Source organism: Oncorhynchus gorbuscha, linkage group LG06, assembly GCF_021184085.1.
Source record: "Oncorhynchus gorbuscha isolate QuinsamMale2020 ecotype Even-year linkage group LG06, OgorEven_v1.0, whole genome shotgun sequence".
NCBI classification, from domain to species: Eukaryota; Metazoa; Chordata; class Actinopteri; order Salmoniformes; family Salmonidae; genus Oncorhynchus; species Oncorhynchus gorbuscha.
The window spans coordinates 32,051,974-32,070,913 of NC_060178.1; the positions used below are offsets into that span (position 1 = coordinate 32,051,974).

The window sequence follows — 18,940 nt, forward strand, 5'->3', positions numbered from 1 at the left end:
TGGTCACATACAGCTGATGTGTTGTTCATTGAAGTCCACAAACGAAGACTGCATAGAGGCTACAATGAAGACAACATGGCTGCTATGAAAGTGAACTGTGTTTATATGTGATTAGGGGTTTATTCATTCCGCCGATTCTGATTGAAAACATTTCTTAAACAGAAGCAAACAAAACATGGTTAAGTGTTCCTGAATTTGTCCAATAGAAACTCTCGTTTGCAACTGTTGGACTAATAATCACACCCTAGATAAGCTAGATGCAGGCAAGAGTGTGTGAGGCCGTATTGGATGTGTCACTGTCTGTCCACGTGTCACTGTCTGTCATCTCAAATGTTTCTCTCGACCTGTGTGCACCTACATTGTAAACTTTCATTCATAGGCTAGGTTGTAGCAACCTCGTGATGAGTACAGGGAAAATGTCAGTATGATGTGGTAGCCTAAACCTATCGATGATACATTACCTGGGTGAATGGAATATGAATGACAGTCATCCAACATGCTGTAATAGAAATAAGGCCATGCTCATGAAAAAAATAAATGGTCCTCCCTCATCATAAACGTCACTGACCACCACTTGAGTACAGTATCTGTCCGTGTCACATTGTTTAACCACACGTCACTGTGCCAGCTTCTAAAAAGCATGTCCTTGTCAAACAGGAATTATTTATACCCAAACAAGCTCGCGGAGCTCCAGCATCACACCTCCAAAACAAACACAGCCCCTATGTGTGTGTCCTACTGTGGAAATACACCTCAAGGTCGTAACACAACAACATGCTGGCCCCAAACCATGCCAAGAGTTTATCAGAACAGATCCAGGGACGCATGATGAAATCAATGGGAGTATGGGAAAATACCAGACTCCCACTGCAATCACATAGACAAATACACCTCTCCCTGTCACCTCCCCCAAGCATGACTAGACAGTACAGTATGATCAGTGGTGCATGTTGTCTCTCTGTGCCTGACAGCACCTGTTTCACACTTCCCTCACCTGTGTTATACAATATTACCGTGCCCCCATTACATCACTGTTACAGTGCGTCAACCTGCAACTTGACCAATGACAGAGTGTCTGGTCTGTCACTCTGTCTGACATGCCGACAGATACAACGAACGTCAGACTGTGACTAATTGACTTTGCATCTGACTGACAGGCGACGACATGATTGACTGACTGTAAGGAAATTGTGAATTCATTTGACGTGTCGCTCAGAGACACACACCTATCAGGCTGAGTGTAGATCAGAATAATGTCGTGTTTGTGTGAGATCAGACTGCAAGAGGAGGAGTGGAGGGGAGGCATTAAACACATGCACAAACAGGTACAATACCCAAGGCTTTTTACAAGTGACAGGAAGTGTAGATATGGGCCAAAATCCCCATGATCCAGTTGTTAATGATGATCTCTATCGCTGCAGAATAATGTCGACCCTGTGGTATCTGTATGTACCCTAGCAAAGTAACAGGTCATCATACACACAGTTACACATCGACTTTGTTCACCGAGGATCTCAAATAACAGCAATGAGCTCTTTTTTTTAGGCAAGTTGACATCCATTTGAAGTTCTATGGTAAGTTTACGGTAAGGGGCTGCATTAACAGCTTACATGATTCCAGTATACAAACAACCCCAGCAAGATAGCCGCATGTTTATGTTTGACGTCATCACATCCGATCGCCGGATGAGATAAACCAGTCAGCGTGATAAACTTCCATCAACAAATTCATGTGAAGCCCTCAAACTGAGGGTTATAGTGAAAAGGCAGGTTCACTGAGTTAGCCAGCTAACTTGTCTAAATGTTCTGAAATAACTTTGTATTCTTTTATTTTTAGAAAGATAATGAGCATGGTCTCTTTAACTCAACAACACATATCGGAGTTTGTTTTTCTTTTTTTCGTTTTGTTACTCATTGAACTTGCTTTGTAGTATACCCCTCAGGTGTGTGCACACAAACCACACCAAACTAAACACACGCAGAGACAGTACACACATGTAGGCCTACACATGCGCACAAGCTCTACCTGAAATGAGCACTTTGGATCACGTTTTTAAGGAAACACCTCAAACATCTCCGCCCCGTCCATCTGAAGGCAAGCGAGCTGATATAAGACAGGTAAATTGCCAAACCTGGTGTCAGGGCTGGAAAATGCCCGTGCGGCAGTTTTTACATGACGAAATTGCAAACTCACGTGCTTTTGACACGAGAGCCGCTTTAACGCTTGCCGAAAATAGAGCCCTTAATCAGATCCGTTTCCACACGAAGGAGCATGTAGGTCAAACCTCCAGTCAGGTTTAGAACCAGAGTTAACCCATTTACCTGGTCCACATCACAGGCTGACTCAACACCATGCAGTCCCACTCTGAGAACCTCATTCACCCCACACACACCCTAACCTCTCAACACACACAACACTCATATACAACCTAACCTCTCAACACACACAAAACTCATATACAACCTAACCTCTCAACACACACAAAACTCATATACAACCTCACTTCTCAACACACACAAAACTCATATACAACCTAACCTCTCAACACACACACAACTCATATACAACCTAACCTCTCAACACACACACAACTCATATACAACCTAACCTCTCAACACACACACAACTCATATACAACCTAACCTCTCAACACACACAAAACTCATATACAACCTAACCTCTCAACACACACAAAACTCATATACAACCTCACTTCTCAACACACACAAAACTCATATACAACCTAACCTCTCAACACACACAAAACTCATATACAACCTCACTTCTCAACACACACAAAACTCATATACAACCTAACCTCTCAACACACACAAAACTCATATACACCCTAACTCCTCAACACACACAAGACTCATACAACTCTCCCTAATCCCTCCCCCCCTGGTTTGGCTGAGTGCTCCTCCTCAGTAGAGAGCTGCCCAACTTTCCATGGACATTTCATAACCTCCTTGATTCAGCTCCTAGCTCAGATCTTTTGAGGTGCTTTATTGGCAGAAGTAGTCCCTGACATTTTTCATATAGACAACAAAGGAAAACAGAAAAGCCCTTTTTTTATCAACTTCCATTCCTTGTCTCTTTCCTTGTCTCACTTCAATTTCTCTCAATTTCTCTCTCTCTGTCTTTGTTCTCCTAGACTTCCAAACGTATTTTCAACCTCTCCATCTTCCTCTCTTTCACCTCCCTCCATCTGTACCCTACCACCTCCCCCTCTTTATGGTTCTAATTGCACACACTCCATATAAAACACAACCAGAATATTTTCTCCCCCCCCCCTTTAAACGCTACACAGAGCGTGTGGCTCATTCCAACTAGACTAACAGTTCAGGGCTGCTCCAGCTCCAATCACCCCCTTCTTTATGTCTCTACCTCTCTCTCTCCGACCATCTCTCTCTTTCTCTATCATCTGTGGAGACATTTCACATATATAATAGAATAACAGGTGAGGAGTACAGAGAATGAACAGTGAGCTCTCTATCTCTCTCCCTCCCCTGTCTCTCTCTATCTCCCTCCCTCCCTCCCCCTCCCCTGTCTCTCTCTATCTCTTTCCCTCCCCTGTCTCTCTCTCTCTCTCTCTCTCTCTCTCTCTCTCTCTCTCTATCTCTCTCCCTTGTCTCTCTCTATCTCTCTCTCTCTATCTCTCTCCCTTGTCTCTCTCTATCTCTCTCCCTCCCCTGTTTCCCTCTCTCTCTCCCTCCCCTGTCTCCCTCTCTCTCTCTCTCTCCCTCCCCTGTCTCCCTCTCTCTCTCTCTCTCCCCTGTCTCCCTCTCTCTCTCTCTCTCTCTCCCCTGTCTCCCTCTCTCTCTCTCCCTCCCCTGTCTCCCTCTTTCTGTCCGGTGAGACGGAGTGTTTATCTTTATCACATTCTTCCTGGGATTGGAATGGGAAAGACATCGCCATCAAGCGGGATTAGCAGCAGGAGTGGAGAGGAAGAAGGAGAAAGAGGAGGAGAGCCAGAGAAAGAGAGAGGAAGGGAGGGGGTAGAAACCAGAGAACCCAGTGAAGGACCTGGTACTACTGTTCCTTCCTGACGGACACTATTGCGCTAACGAATCCAGCAGACCCCAAAAGTGGCACCACACAACTGGCCTATATAAGCGTACCTAGTCTTTCACCACGAACACACCACGGACACAACCCACAATAAAGCAATGGGCACTGGACTACTGTCATCCCTACATCAACTCACACTACATCTCCTTGCAAACTCACAGACCCTACCACCCTTAGTAAAGCACTCGTTTGCCTGCAGCCTTCCTCTTCAGACAAAGCACTTCCCAGAGCCTTCGGTGAATGAATGGGCTTCTATCTCTGCCTCTCTGTGTCCTATAAACCACACATCCATACTCCAACACATGCTTTTAACATTAACTGGGTGAGCGGCTGGCAAAAGCAGACAGAAATAAAGGAAAAGCATTCCTGGCTCTGCTTCTCTATCATTTGTGTCTCTCCTCATTCTGCACTCCCTCATTCCCTCTCTCAATTCAACCCTTCAGTTTGAATGGTTTCTCCAGAAGATCTTTGGGATTTTAATCCCATCTGTTTTAGCTCGTGAAGTTTTACTACAATGGCAACACTGTATTTCAATTAAAGCAGTGAGGTAAAAGCACGAAGCAACAGTGGCTGTGCTAATGTGGTGTGTGCTCATTGTTCTCTCTCTAATGATCTGAACATGACCGAGAGTTAATGAAAAGCATCTTGCTCGTTGCTGCTCACCCTCTCCTGGCTTCCCCTCTTCCTTCTCTCTCTCTCTCTCTCTCTCTCCATAAACAATTACTTCCACCAAAGTGAGTTAAAAAAAAAAAAAAATTGTTTTAAAAGGTTGTTAGTACCTTCAGTGATGTGGTCCAGGTGAGTGTGTCTGTCTGCGCCTCAGGTAGTCCCCAGGAGGTGTGTGTGTGTGTGTGGTTGTTTCTGTGCCGGTCTGCCAGGTAGCAGAGCAGCATATATAGAGCAGCCAGCAGCCAGACAGTGACAGACTCAGCCTCCCTCCCTCTCTCTCTCTCTCTCTCTCTCTCTCTCTCTCTAACTGCGTGAGTCAGCCAGAGCCTGTCTGAGAACCACCTCTTTCACAATAAAAGCTTGGCAACATGGGCCACTGATCGAGAACTTCCCTTTCAGAACCGGACTCCAAGAATAACAACAACTATGTTTGAGTCCGAGACAAGAGACTGAAAAGTGAGAGAGAAAGAGAGAGATTGCGAAAGAATGCGACAGCTCAAGGTAGACTCCCAGATCGTATTACATTCGAGTACCTGACGTATGTATATCGTATTCTTATTTCGGACTAAAGATCTGATGTATAATGTTCCCACTGATTCATGGGAAATGAAGTTCCTGAATCGGAGAAGAAATTCATCAAACGTGTTCTTCTCTCTTCCTCAGAGAAGATACAATAGGAAGGGAATCTCCGTTGTAAAGTCTCCATTGTGACTTTACGCTGGCAGGAAATAGTATTCCATATTATGTTCTGTGTACTATAGTTGTCATGGGTGACACACAGAAACAGCCTCTGCTGTGCTTCTCATATGTTTCCAGAGCAGAGTTTGCATTATCTACATGCCACATAACAACCAAGTAGTCCGCGCTTTCTACAACTGACAACCATGGTACGTAGCCACAGCAGTCTATCTAGGAGCTAAGATTAGTTAGAACGGTGGATCACACTTAAAAGGCCACACAATCCATCACAGACTAACAGTCTTCCCCCACCACCACCCCCACAGATCTGGAGCATGTCAACAGTTTTTTCCCCCTAGAGAGTTTGGCCTTCAATTTTGGGAGGCAGACATACATTTGTGGTGCATTTATCAGTTCTGTTTTGTTGTGTAAAATGTCTATTTGTAGGTCGGCCTGTGTTCTCCATCTCATCTGCTCTGCTGTTGTCTCTCAGTGGCCGGAGATGAGTCCCAGGGGAGAGATACGGGGGCGAGGGGGTGGGGTAGGGGTCAGGGTTAGGGGGTGGGGAACATGGGGGCGAGGGAATGTTCAGCTCCTCTCTCATGAGGGCTCAGTCATCTCCCCAGTGTCGAGTCACACCACTCGCGGCCGAGTCAGCTTCTATGTATCTCACTCTCCTGCTTATGGAAGACAGGTTCAACCACTGTGTGAGTAGTATAGTGTTGTAACGGCGATGGATGTAATGCAATCATTTTGCTGATGTTACAGTATATCACAGACACCCTGTAATTAATGCCACTCTGCTCGCTGTAAAGAGGAAGTTATGTCTACGTTTCCTGGGTGTCAGGATGTGCATCTGAGCGCATCTGGGTACCAGAACCCCCCCCCCCGCACGCAAACAAGGGCAGTGATCTGGACAGCAGCTATAATCAAAGGCTGATTGACTTCATGCGGAAACAATGTGATTCTCAAAAGAGTATATAGCTGCTAGAGCTTCTCTGTGTTTAGAATGCCATTCCCTCTGGGAAACAGCCCCTGCTCTCAACAGGCCATCACTAAGACCTCTGTTTCCATGCTGTCAACTAATAAGCATTCTCTCTCTCTCTCTCTCTCTCTCTCTCTCTCTCTCTCTCTCTCTCTCTCTCTCTCTCTCTCTCTCTCTCTCTCTCTCTATTCAATTTTCAATTAAATTAAAATTCAATTTAAGGGCTTTATTGGCATGGGAAGCATATGTTAACATTTCCAAAGCAAGTGAAGTAAATAATAAACAAAAGTGAAATAATCAATACAAATTAACAGTAAACATTACACTCACAAAAGTTCCAATAGAATAAAGACATTTCAAATGTTAAGGAAAATGAATTAACAATCTTGCTGCTGTGATGGCACACTGTGGTATTTCACCCAATAGATATGGGAGTTTATCAAATTCTTTGTGGGTCTGTGTAATCTGAGGGAAATATGTGTCTCTAATATGGTCATACATTTGGCAGGAGGTTAGGAAGTGCAGCTCAATTTCCACCTCATTTTGTGGGCAGTATGCACATAGCCTGTCTTCTCTTGAGAGCCAGGTCTGCCTACGGTGGCCTCTCTCAATAGCAAGAATATGCTCACTGAATCTGTACATAGTCAAAGCTTCCCTTAAGTTTGGGTCAGTCACAGTGGTCAGGTATTCTGCCACTGTGTGCTCTCTGTTTAGGGCCAAATAGAATTCTAGTTCTCTCTATTTTTTGTTAATCCTTTATCCGTTTTAAACAAGATATTTTGTCACGACAAGATGCTCGACTATGCATGTAATTGACAGCTTTGGAAAGAAAAAACTCTGACGTTTCCAAAACTGCAAAGATATTATCTGTGAGTGCCCCAGAACTAATGCTACAGGCGAAACCAAGATGAAGTTTCATACAGGAAATGCCCCAGATTCTAAAGGTGCTGTGTTCCAATGTCTCCTTATATTGCTGTGAATGCGCCAGGAATGAGCCTGCCCTTTCTGTCGTTTCTCCAAGGTGTCTGCAGCATTGTGACGTATTTGTAGGCATATCATTGGAAGATTGACCATAAGAGACTACATTTACCAGGTGTCCGCCCGGTGTCCTGTGTCAAAAATATTGCGTAATCTCTAGGTCCATGCGCGTTCCATTTCTTCAGAAGAGAAAGTCAACTGCCACGAACGATTTATCATCGATAGATATGTGAAAAACACCATGTTTCTGTCGATATTATGGAGTTAATTTGGAAAAAAGTTTGCGTTTTAATGACTTAATTTTCTTTTTTTTCTTACCCAAACGTGATGAAGAAAACGGAGCGATTTGTCCTAAACAAATAATCTTTCAGGAAAAACTGAACATTTGCTATCTAACTGAGAGTCTCCTCATTGAAAACATCCGAAGTTCTTCAAAGGTAAATTATTTTATTTGAATGCTTTTCTGGTTTTTGTGAAAATGTTGCCTGCTGAATGCTAACGCTAAATGCTACGCTAAATGCTATGCTAGCTATTAATACTGTTACACAAATGCTTGTTTTGCTATGGTTGAGAAGCATATTTTGAAAATCTGAGATGACAGTGTTGTTAACAAAAGGCTAAGCTTGAGAGCTAGCATATTGATTTAATTTAATTTGCGATTTTCATGAATAGTTAACGTTGAGTTATGGTAATGGACTTGAGGCTGTAGTCACGATCCCGGATCCGGGATGGCTCTACGCAAGAAGTTAAAGTATGGGGATTCTAGTGGAGGGATATAGGATATAGGTAGCACACAGGACATTTTTCTCTGTTAAGATCATTTCCTTTGGAATGTAAAATGTTCCTGTTTTGATTAATTTAATAGAGTAATAGAGTGAGTTAGGTCTGCTCTAAATTAGCATACCCCCTAAGTCTCCCTGTTTCACACCTGGTAGTTTGGTGGATGGGACTACCAGCTCTCTGTAACCTAGAGGGCAACCAGTGGGTCCATCTCCTCTGTACCAGGTTTCTTGTATGATTACAACGTCTGTATTTCTGATTTCTTTGGTGAAGTCCAGGTGCCTGCTCTTTGGGCCAAAGGCAGGTGACCTCAGGCCTTGGATATTCCAGGATGAGATAGTGAAGGTTTTGATTGGTTGGGGTGGGGGTGTGGATGAGGATGTGGCTAGTGGTGTGGATGTAGGTCCTCTCTGTGTAGGTCCGGGGGGGGACGAGGTGGGCGAGTGTCTCTCTGGACTGGGCGGGGTGTCTGTTGATCTGTTGCTCCTGTGTGAGGTGTTGGAGCTGCAGTTGAAGGCGATGTCCTTTAGGGTCCGGACGAAGGTGGGCACTGCTGCCTTGTACAGGTGGACCTGGTCGTAAAAGGCTGTTCAAGTCCAGGGTGGAGTGGTGGACCAGGTAGACTTTTGGTTTTGAGGCACAGTCACGGGAAATACTTGCGTTTACCTTGTGTATGGTAGCATGGTGGCAGTATTTTTGTGGTAGCAGAGTGGAGATAACCACTTGTGTGTTGGGGAAAGTAGAGGAAGCTTTTTCAATCACTCCCTTGAGTGCCGTGGCCACCCTTTCCTGCTGTGTTCTCAGCTCATTTGTGCCTGTGTGTATTGTTATGTGGCTGGGTGACCTTAGTTGGTCCTCAGACAGAAGGTTTAGGACGCGCTGGGTGTTTGGACACCAGAGTTTAGACACTGTGTTTGGGAAAAAGTTAATTTTCTTGTATATATTTCCTGTTTGAGTCCATAAGAAGTACAATCTGTGGCTTGTGTATGTCCTCAGTGGGTGTGTGGTGGTCGTCAGGAGTGCTATCAGGGTAGCTGATGGGGGGGGGGTGTTCAGAGGGGGTGGGATCCCCTGGGCTTGGGGGTCTTCATTTTTCTGTCCTGCTGTGATGTCGAGGCTATGGTCAGGGTCTGGGGTAGACTGTTCTGTTGTGGTGTCGAGACTTTGGTCAGTGTGAGGTGGGCTGTCCTGCTGGCTTCTCTGCGGGGGTGGCTGGATATCTAACGGGTTGTTCTCTGTCACACTTCATTGTTCTCACCTTCTACTCCAGCACTCTGATCCTCTCCTGTTGATGTTGTCTCACCACAGTCCAGAGTGTAGATATGTCTCTCTCCACCCTCAGCTCTGGTTGAGGGAGGTATTGTTGAGCTGGACTATGTTGTGTGCTGACTGGAGTGTGTTCACCTACAGTTCCAACTCCACCTGCCTTATCCTTCATTTCAACGAGGGAGTAGTAGTGGGAGGTTGACCTTCCGCTTGGGGTTGCTCGTCTGTGGGGTTGTATAATGAAGAGGTCGGGTCTGACACGCTCGGGGTGGGGGTACCTTTCTCAAGTGAGAGCTTATCCTGCTGAGCTTTCTCTTTGATGATGTGAACGTCCAGCTGAAACAGTTTGGGGTTGCCCTGTACAATTACTGTTCCAGACTTGTACAGGTTGACATTGAGTCCTCATTCTCTAGTATCCTGGAGTTTCCACCCATCGCTTACCCCCCCCCCCTTAACAGAGGGGTAGTGTGTTTATATAGCACTTCACCATGCCAGGGGATGGTCTGTGTGGAATATTAAGTTGCTTATGTTCCCATTTTTCTAATAGTCAGCAAAAAGTGTCTCTTGATTTTCCATAAGGAGCTTATTTTTGTACTCTTTTGGTGCCTTCTCAGTTTTTTACATCCAGAGGAAACTGTATTGTGGTGACCTCTGAACAGAGGGAGGGGGCTTCAAAGGCCTCTGCATTTGGGTGGGGTAGGCTGTGAAACTCCCCTGCCATTGTTGCACTCCATGACTTTGACACCTCTCACTTCACACCTCAGTGCTAATTGAAGTTGCAGTCAGGTCTGTTTTGTCCTAGCAAGTTTGGTAGCCTTAACTTAGCATTAAGTCCTTATAAAGTAAATATATCATTGTAATGTATTTTTCTTCTTGGCGTTAAAAGTAGCTTCAGACTAAACATTACTCACTCAGTTCCAGGTTGGATGGTGTTTTCAGGTTTCTGTTGTTTGTTTCACCACTCTCTATCTCACCACTCTCTTTCACCACTCTCTCTCTCTGCTCACCCGTATCCCTTTCTTCCATGCCCCTGCTGTGTTGTAAAGGCCAGCTCTAACCAATCAATCAATCAATCAAATGTATTTATAAAGCACTTTTTACATCAGCAGATGTCACAAAGTGCTGTACAGAAACCCAGCCTAAAATCCCAAACAGTAAACAATGCAGATGTAGCAGCACAGTAGCTAGGAAAAACGCCCTAGAAAGGCAGGAACCTAGGAAGAAACATAGAGAGGAACAAGGCTCTGAGGGGTGGCCAGTCCTCTTCTGTCTGTGCCGGGTGGAGATTATAACAGTACATGGCCAAGATGTTCAAACGTTCATAGATGACCAGCGGGGTAAACTAATAATAAGGGTGCAACGGGAGTAAATGTCAGTTAGCTTTTCATATCAACTATCTAACAACTATCTTCCTTATTTGGAAACCTGCTCCATTCCTTGCAGGTCACTCTAACCCAACTGGCCAATCCAGTGTCAAGCCACAGCTCTTTCAGCCAATCCTTCTGCTCGCCATGTCCTTTTAAGGACTGCCCACCTCAGGGGAAGTCTGGGGGTTGTTGAGGAACGATTTGCCTCCCTGCTTTCTATACTTAGTATCCTCTAATTTGACTCATTCTTTATCTTTCAAGAAAACTCCCTCTCTCTTTCTCTGGTAGTTATTTTTGTAGACACCCATTCACACTCCAGTTTCACATTTAGAGCAACAAATGTAGCCACTCAGAGAGCTGATAAACAACAACATTCTCACTTTGGGTTTTTTAACAACATTGGCATGACATTAATGAAATACCTCAAGTTGCAAATGAACGTCAGGACTGTCCTGAGCTTTGCCAGGTAGAAACAGAGTGTTCTGTGTATAAACTCAGTTCCATATGTGCCTCTTTAACATACATGTTTCCCAGCTTTCCAGAAAACCACACACAAAGCCTCTACAAGAAAGTGATTGCTAATACACCATTAGAGAGTTAATGAGTTACACCTCATAAACACAAGGCCTCTGTTGTGAGTACAGCTCTGAGTCACAGCACAGATATGTGACAAAGCCTGGCAGCCAGCGCAACAAGGCTCTGAACGCAACACAACCACAACCATAGAGCAGTACGGTCCCACAAACACGACCCTGAATGTAACACAACCACAACCATAGAGCAGTACGGTCCCACAAACACGACCCTGAATGTAACACAACCACAACCATAGAGCAGTACGGTCCCACAAACACGACCCTGAATGTAACACAACCACAACCATAGAGCAGTACGGTCCCACAAACACGACCCTGAACGCAACACAACCACAACCATAGAGCAGTACGGTCCCACAAACACGACCCTGAATGTAACACAACCACAACCATAGAGCAGTACGGTCCCACAAACACGACCCTGAATGTAACACAACCACAACCATAGAGCAGTACGGTCCCACAAACACGACCCTGAATGTAACACAACCACAACCATAGAGCAGTACGGTCCCACAAACACACCCTGAATGTAACACAACCACAACCATAGAGCAGTACGGTCCCACAAACACGACCCTGAACGCAACACAACCACAACCATAGAGCAGTACGGTCCCACAAACACGACCCTGAATGTAACACAACCACAACCATAGAGCAGTACGGTCCCACAAACACGACCCTGAATGTAACACAACCACAACCATAGAGCAGTACGGTCCCACAAACACGACCCTGAATGTAACACAACCACAACCATAGAGCAGTACGGTCCCACAAACACGACCCTGAACGCAACACAACCACAACCATAGAGCAGTACGGTCCCACAAACACGACCCTGAACCCAACACAACCACAACCATAGAGCAGTACGGTCCCACAAACACGACCCTGAATGTAACACAACCAAAGACGCAAGACAAAGAGCAATACGGCACACAGACACGACCCCGAACGCAAGAGGTCGCAAGATCAACACAAAGCTCTGAATTTGACAGGCACGAACCATAGCTTCAACAATACCACATACGTATATTAAACACGTTGTTTAAGTCTACTGTATAAGCACAGTTGGAGAAGTAATCAACATTCCAAAGCATCAAAATCCAATCTTAGATTAACTCTTGAGTACAAAAAAACAAACAGTATCCAGGCACCTCTGTAAACAGTTGATGTGTATTTGTGTATGTGTGTATTTGTGTATGTGTGTATTTGTGTATGTGCGTGAGTGAGAAATAGCGCCGGGGAAGAACGGTTTGTAACCAAACGGGTGGAGTGTGGCCTTCAGTTTGTTCCAGTTACCCACTGTTACCCTGACGATGATGACACAATCATTTCATCTCTGTGGTATGACAATTATGCAGCTGGCATGGGTTTGAATGGCACTGGGTCAATCCATAAGCAATATATAGCAAATGAAAGGGGATTAGTAGCTTCCTCATCTCTACCACTCTGCAGGCTTAACACACATACACACATGGTGTCACCTACAACCAAGCAGGCTGTTGTTCTAAGCTCCTGCATGTTTGGGATTGTTAGCCCAGTGTGTGTGCGTGACACACATTTTAGTCAGGAATAGAGTTCCCTGAAGCCATGAGGGGGAGGGTTACCACATGGTGAGGTTGTGACCCCATACGCAGCCATTTACTAGCAGCATTTTAAAACATAATAGTCACCTTTGACCTCTGACCCCTAAAAGATAATTGTTGTACCCTGTCTGCCATATGGCTCCAGCAGAGCCGACACCTTTCACTTCCTGCTCCCTGGACACAAAATGACAGAACATGACTTTGTATTGTTCTGTGATTTCAGCTGTTTACAAAACCAAATACTCTCTCTCTCTCTCCCTCTCCCTCTCCCTCTCTCTCTCTCTCTCTCTCCCTCTCTCTCCCTCTCTCTCTCTCTCTCTCTCTCCTCTCTCTCTCTCTCTCTCTCTCTCTCTCTCTCTCCCTCTCTCTCTCTCTCTCTCTCTCTCTCTCTCTCTCTCTCTCTCTCTCTCTCTCTCTCTCTCTCTCTCTCTCTCTCTCTCTCTCTCTCTCTCTCTCTCTCTCTCTCTCTCTCTCTCTCTCTCTCTCTCTCTCTCTCTCTCTCCCTCTCTCTCATTGTGACTCAGTGTGCTTGTGGTAGGTCTCTCAGGGTGGAGGCTGTGACAGATCAGTCTGGAACAGTGAGGATTAACACAGCTGTCTGAACACGATGACCCTCTCACCCTAACCCTGCGGGGGTTCTGAGAGGCACCACAGCATCACTTCCTCGTCACTGTGACGACAGACCCACTTTGCCACATCATGATCTCATGATCAACAGCCTGTTTTTAGACTCACCAGAAGGAACTCAACTTGGACCAGAACTCAACCACATTTCAAGTAGTCCCCAATCAAGGACTGCGTTGTGAAGGTTAATGGTTTTGTTATGTAATGTTTTTAAGTTTAGATTGTGAGCGGGTCATGACAAGGCAAAGTTGAGGTTGTGTAAACTGCTGATCTGTGCTTGACTCCTCTGCTCTTCACGATCTGTAATCCTCACATCATCTGGAGCAATCAAGAAGATGGAGCCAGGTGGAGATTCTCACAGAGGGTTTGCCAGCGAGGGCTCAGCGGTAGATGAAAAGAAGGTCGTTTCCAAAATGGATACGTGCAAGATAACTATTTCAACTGTCACTTTTTGATTCCCTGTCTTATGAAACAGTGATTAAGATATCAAATGTTTCGCAGGATAATTGCTGCTTGTGTGTTTGACGACGCCCACCCACAGATTATATCCCAACACGTAATCTAATGTTGTGCGACCGTGATCACAGTCAGTACCGCAGTCCCACCTCCCTGCCTCCTTCACTGGACTCTTCGCTATGATCCTCTCCTCCAAAACCTCACCCGACATGGGTTTGGACTTCCCCTTCAGAGGCGGCCGCTTGAAAAGAATGTCCTTGGTGTTTCTGTACAAACACATACGGTGTCATTACCTTTTGTGGACTTTGTTGGCACGTGAAAATAGTCCATGTTGACAGTAATCGGCAGCAAAGGGAGTTAAGGGAAAATCTGAGAGAACAGCTCCACTAACTGACTATCTGAATGCCTCTCCCACACAGTGTTATTAGCTCTTGCTAGCAAGGATATGGCATAATCCACAGCAGATGCAAACAGTTCATGTGAAATGTCACGCCGTAGCATGTATTAATACTAGAACGTTGATACTAGACACCAATACCACTCACTCTCCATCCGTCACCATGGACAGTACACATGCGACACATGCGACACACACACACACACACACACACACACACACACACACACACACACACACACACACACACACACACACACACACACACACACACACACACACACACACACACACACACACACACACACACACACACACACACACACACACACACACACACACACATACACACACACACACACACACACACACACACACAGAGCAGATTGACAACTTCCAGATCAGTCCAGTGTGTGTCTTTATATGTGGTCACGTGTCCCTTTAGACCCCTGGTGAGTCTGAACCCTAAACCAGGACTGAGCATACAGACTCTCTTCAAAATTGCAGCCCAGGTACCTCAAACTGATATCATAGCTCCCAGCTAAGTGATTTATGACCTGCCTCATGGCATAGCTACATACCCAACATTTACAGATTAATACATACCCTTGTACACCGCCGCAAGCCCTTGAGACCAAAAACCGACTCTCTCTCTCTCCCTTTTGGCTTTATTAGCATGGGAAACATATGTTAACATTGCCAAAGGAAGTGAAGTAAATAATATACAAAAGTGAAATAAACAATAAAAATGAACAGTAACCATTACACTCACAAAAGTTCCAAAAGAATAAAGACATTTCAAATGTCATATTATGACTATATACAGTGTTGTAACAATGTACCAATGGTTAAAGTACAAAAGGGGAAATAAATAAGCATAAATAAGGGTTATATTTACAATGGTGTTTGTTCTACACTGGTTGACCTTTTCTTGTGGCAACAGGTCACAAATCTTGCTGCTGTGATGGCACACTGTGGTATTTCACCCAGTAGATATTGGAGTTTATCAAAATCAGGTCACAAAATCTAACATGGTCATACATTGGACAGGAGGTGAGGAAGTGCAGCTCAGTTTCAACCTCATTTTGAGGGCAGTGTGCACATAGCCTGTCTTCTCTTGAGAGCCAGGTCTGCCTACGGCAGCCTTTCTCAATAGCAAGGCTATGCTTACTGAGTCTGTACATAGTCAAAGCTTTCCTTAAGTTTGGGTCAGTCACAGTGGTCAGGTATTCTGCCACTGTATACTCTCTGTTTAGGGCCAAATATCATTAAAGTATGCTCAGTTTTTTTGTTAATTATTTTCAATGAGTCAGGTAATTATCTTTTTGTTTTCTCATGATTTGGTTGGGTCTAATTGTGTTGCTGTCTTGGAGCTTTGTGGGGTGTGTTTGTGAACAGAGCCCCAGGACCAGCTTGCTTAGGGGACTCTTCTCCAGGTTCATCTCTCTGTAGGTGATAGCTTTGATATGGAAGGTTTGGGAATCGCTTCCTTTTAGGTGGTTGTAGAATTGAACGGCTCTTTTCTGGATTTTGATCATTAGTGGGTATCGGCCTAATTCTGCTCTGCATGCATTATTTGGTGTTCTACACTGTACACAGATGATAACTTTGCAGAATTCTGCATGCAGAGTCTCAATTTTGTGTTTGTTCCATTTTGCGAATTCTTGGTTGATGTGTGGAACCCAGACCTCACAACCATAAAGGGCAATGGGTTCTATAACTGATTCAAGTATTTTTAGCCAGATCCTAATTGGTATTTCAAATTTTATGTTTTTGATGGCATAGACTGCCCTTCCTGTCTTGTCTCTCAGATCGTTCACAGCTTTGTGGAAGTTACCTGTGGCGCTGATGTTTAGGCCAAGGTATGTATAGTTTTTTGTGTGCTCGAGGGCAATGGTGTCTAGATGGAATTTGTATTTGTGGTCCTGGCGACTGGACCTTTTTTGGAACACCATTATTTTGGTCTTACTGAGATTTACTGTCAGGGCCCAGGTGTGGCAGAATCTGTGCATAAGATATAGGTGTTGCTGTAGGCCCTCCTTGGTTGATGACAGAAGCCCCAGATCATCAGCAAACAGTAGACATTTGACTTCAGATTCTAGTAGGGTGAGGCCAGGAGCTGCAGACTTTTCTAGTGCCCTCGCCAATTGGTTGATATATATGTTGAAGAGGGTGGGACTTAAGCTGCCTCCCTGTCTCACCCCAATGCCCTGTAGGAAGAAATGTGTGTTTTTTTGCCTATTTTAACTGCACACTTGTTGTTTGTGTACACAGATTTTATAATGTTGTATGTTTTCCCCCCCAACACCACTTTCCATCCAATTAGGCCCTCATGCCTAATTGAGTCAAAGGCTTTTTTGAAATCAACAAAGCATGCGAAGACTTTGCCTTTGTTTTGGTTTGTTTGATTGTCAATTAGGGGGTGCAGTGTGAAGACGTGGTCTGTCGTACGATAATTTGGTAAAAAGCCAATTTGCTCAGTACATTGTTTTCACTGAGGAAATGTACGAGTCTGCTGTTAATGATAATGCAGAGGACTTTCCCAAGGTTTCTGTTGATGCATATACCATGGTAGTTATTGGGGTCAAATTCGTCTCCACTTTTGAAGATTGGGGTGATCAGTCCTTGGTTCCAAATATTGGGGAAGATGCCAGAGCTAAGAATGCTCATAAAGAGTTTTAGTATAGCCAATTGGAATTTGTTGTCTATATATTTGATCATTTCACTGAGGATACCATCAACACCGCAGGCCTTTTTGGGTTGGAGGGTTTTTATTTTGTCCTGTAGCTCATTCAAGGTAATTGGAGAATCCAGTGGGTTCTGGCAGTCTTTAACCTCTTCAACCTATGGGGGCGCTGTGTCATTATTGGATAAAAAGACGTGCCCATTTTAAGCGCAATATTTTGTCACGAAAAGATGCTCGACTATGCATGGAATTGACAGCCTTGGAAAGACACAACTCTGACGTCTCCAAAACTGCAAAGATATTATCTGTGCGTGCCCCAGGACTAATGCAACAGGCGAAACCAAGATGAAGTTTCATACAGGAAATGCCCCGGATTCTGAAGGCGCTGTGTTCCAATGTCTCCTTATATGGCTGTGAATGCGCCAGGAATGAGCCTGCGCTTTCTGTATATTCCCTGACGTGTCTGCAGCATTGTGACGTGTTTGTAGGCATATCATTGGAAGATTGACCATAAGAGACTACATTTACCTGGTGTCCCGCCCGGTGTCCTGTGTGCGTAATCTGTAAGTCCCATGCGCGTTCCATTTCTTCAGAATTTAAAGTAAACTGCCACGATGGATTTTATCGTCGATAGATATGTGAAAAACACCTTGAGGATTGATTCTAAACATTGTTTGCCATGTTTCTGTCGATATTATGGAGTTAATTTGGAAAAAAGTTTGCGTTTTAATGGCTTATTATTATTATTTTTTCCTTACCCAAACGCAATGAACAAAACGGAGCGATTAGTCGACACAAATAATATTTTTTTGTAAAAATGGAACATTTGCTATCTAACAGAGTCTCCTCATTGAAAACATCTGAAGTTCTTCAAAGGTAAATTATTTTATTTGATGCTTTTATGGTTTTTGTGGAAAATGTTGCATGCTGAATGCTAATGCTAAATGGTACATTAGCCATCAATACTGTTACACAAATGCTTGTTTTGCAATGGTTGAGAAGCATATTTTGAAAATCTGAGATGACAGTGTTGTTAACAAAAGGCTAAGCTTGAGAGCAAATAGATTAATTTCATTTCATTTGCGATTTTCATGAATAGTTAACGTTGTGTTATGCTAATGAGCTTGCTGATAGATTTACACAATCCTGGATACAGGGTTTTTTTCGTAGCTAAACGTGACGCAGAAAATGGAGCGATTTGTCCTAAACAAATAATCTTTCAGGAAAAACTGAACATTTGCTATCTGAGAGTCTCCTCATTGAAAACATCTGAAGTTCTTCAAAGGTAAATGATTTTATTTGAATGCTTTTATGGTTTTTGTGGAAAATGTTGCATGCTGAATGCTAACGATAAATGCTATGCTAAATGCTACGTTAGCCATCAATACTGTTACACAAATGCTTGTTTTGCAATGGTTGAGAAGCATATTTTGAAAATCTGAGATGACAGTGTTGTTAACAAAAGGCTAAGCTTGAGAGCAAATAGATTCATTTAATTTCATTTGCGATTTTCATGAATAGTTAACGTTGTGTTATGGTAATGAGCTTGAGGCTGTAGTCACGATACCGGATCCGGGATGGCTCGAAGCAAGAAGTTAATAGTTGATTCTAAGATTTGTATTTGATCAGATTTCTGACGTGCTGTTCCGTATTTTTCTGTAGTGTATTTCTGTATTATTTTAGTGATTCACCATAGTGGAGGCGTAGGCTCAGGTTTTCTGGGTCTCTATGTTTTTGGTTGGATAGGTTTCTTAATTTCTTTCTTAGGTTTTTGCATTCTTCATCAAACCAT

The 18,940-nt window shown here is 44.1% G+C and overlaps 1 protein-coding gene across 9 annotated transcripts in view; it reads right to left on the bottom strand.

Annotated features, from left to right (window-relative positions):
- Positions 1-18,940, bottom strand: part of LOC124037838 (palladin-like) — a 164,615-nt gene that overhangs the window by 25,030 nt on the left and 120,645 nt on the right. Inside the window, exon 1 of one of the 9 annotated variants that reach the window (XM_046352964.1) lies at positions 4,851-5,008. The exons of the other annotated variants lie outside the window; for them this stretch is intronic. The gene's annotated coding sequence lies outside the window, so the exon portion shown is untranslated. Of the gene's footprint in view, positions 1-4,850; positions 5,009-18,940 lie in introns of those variants that run through there. 9 annotated transcript variants of the gene reach the window in all.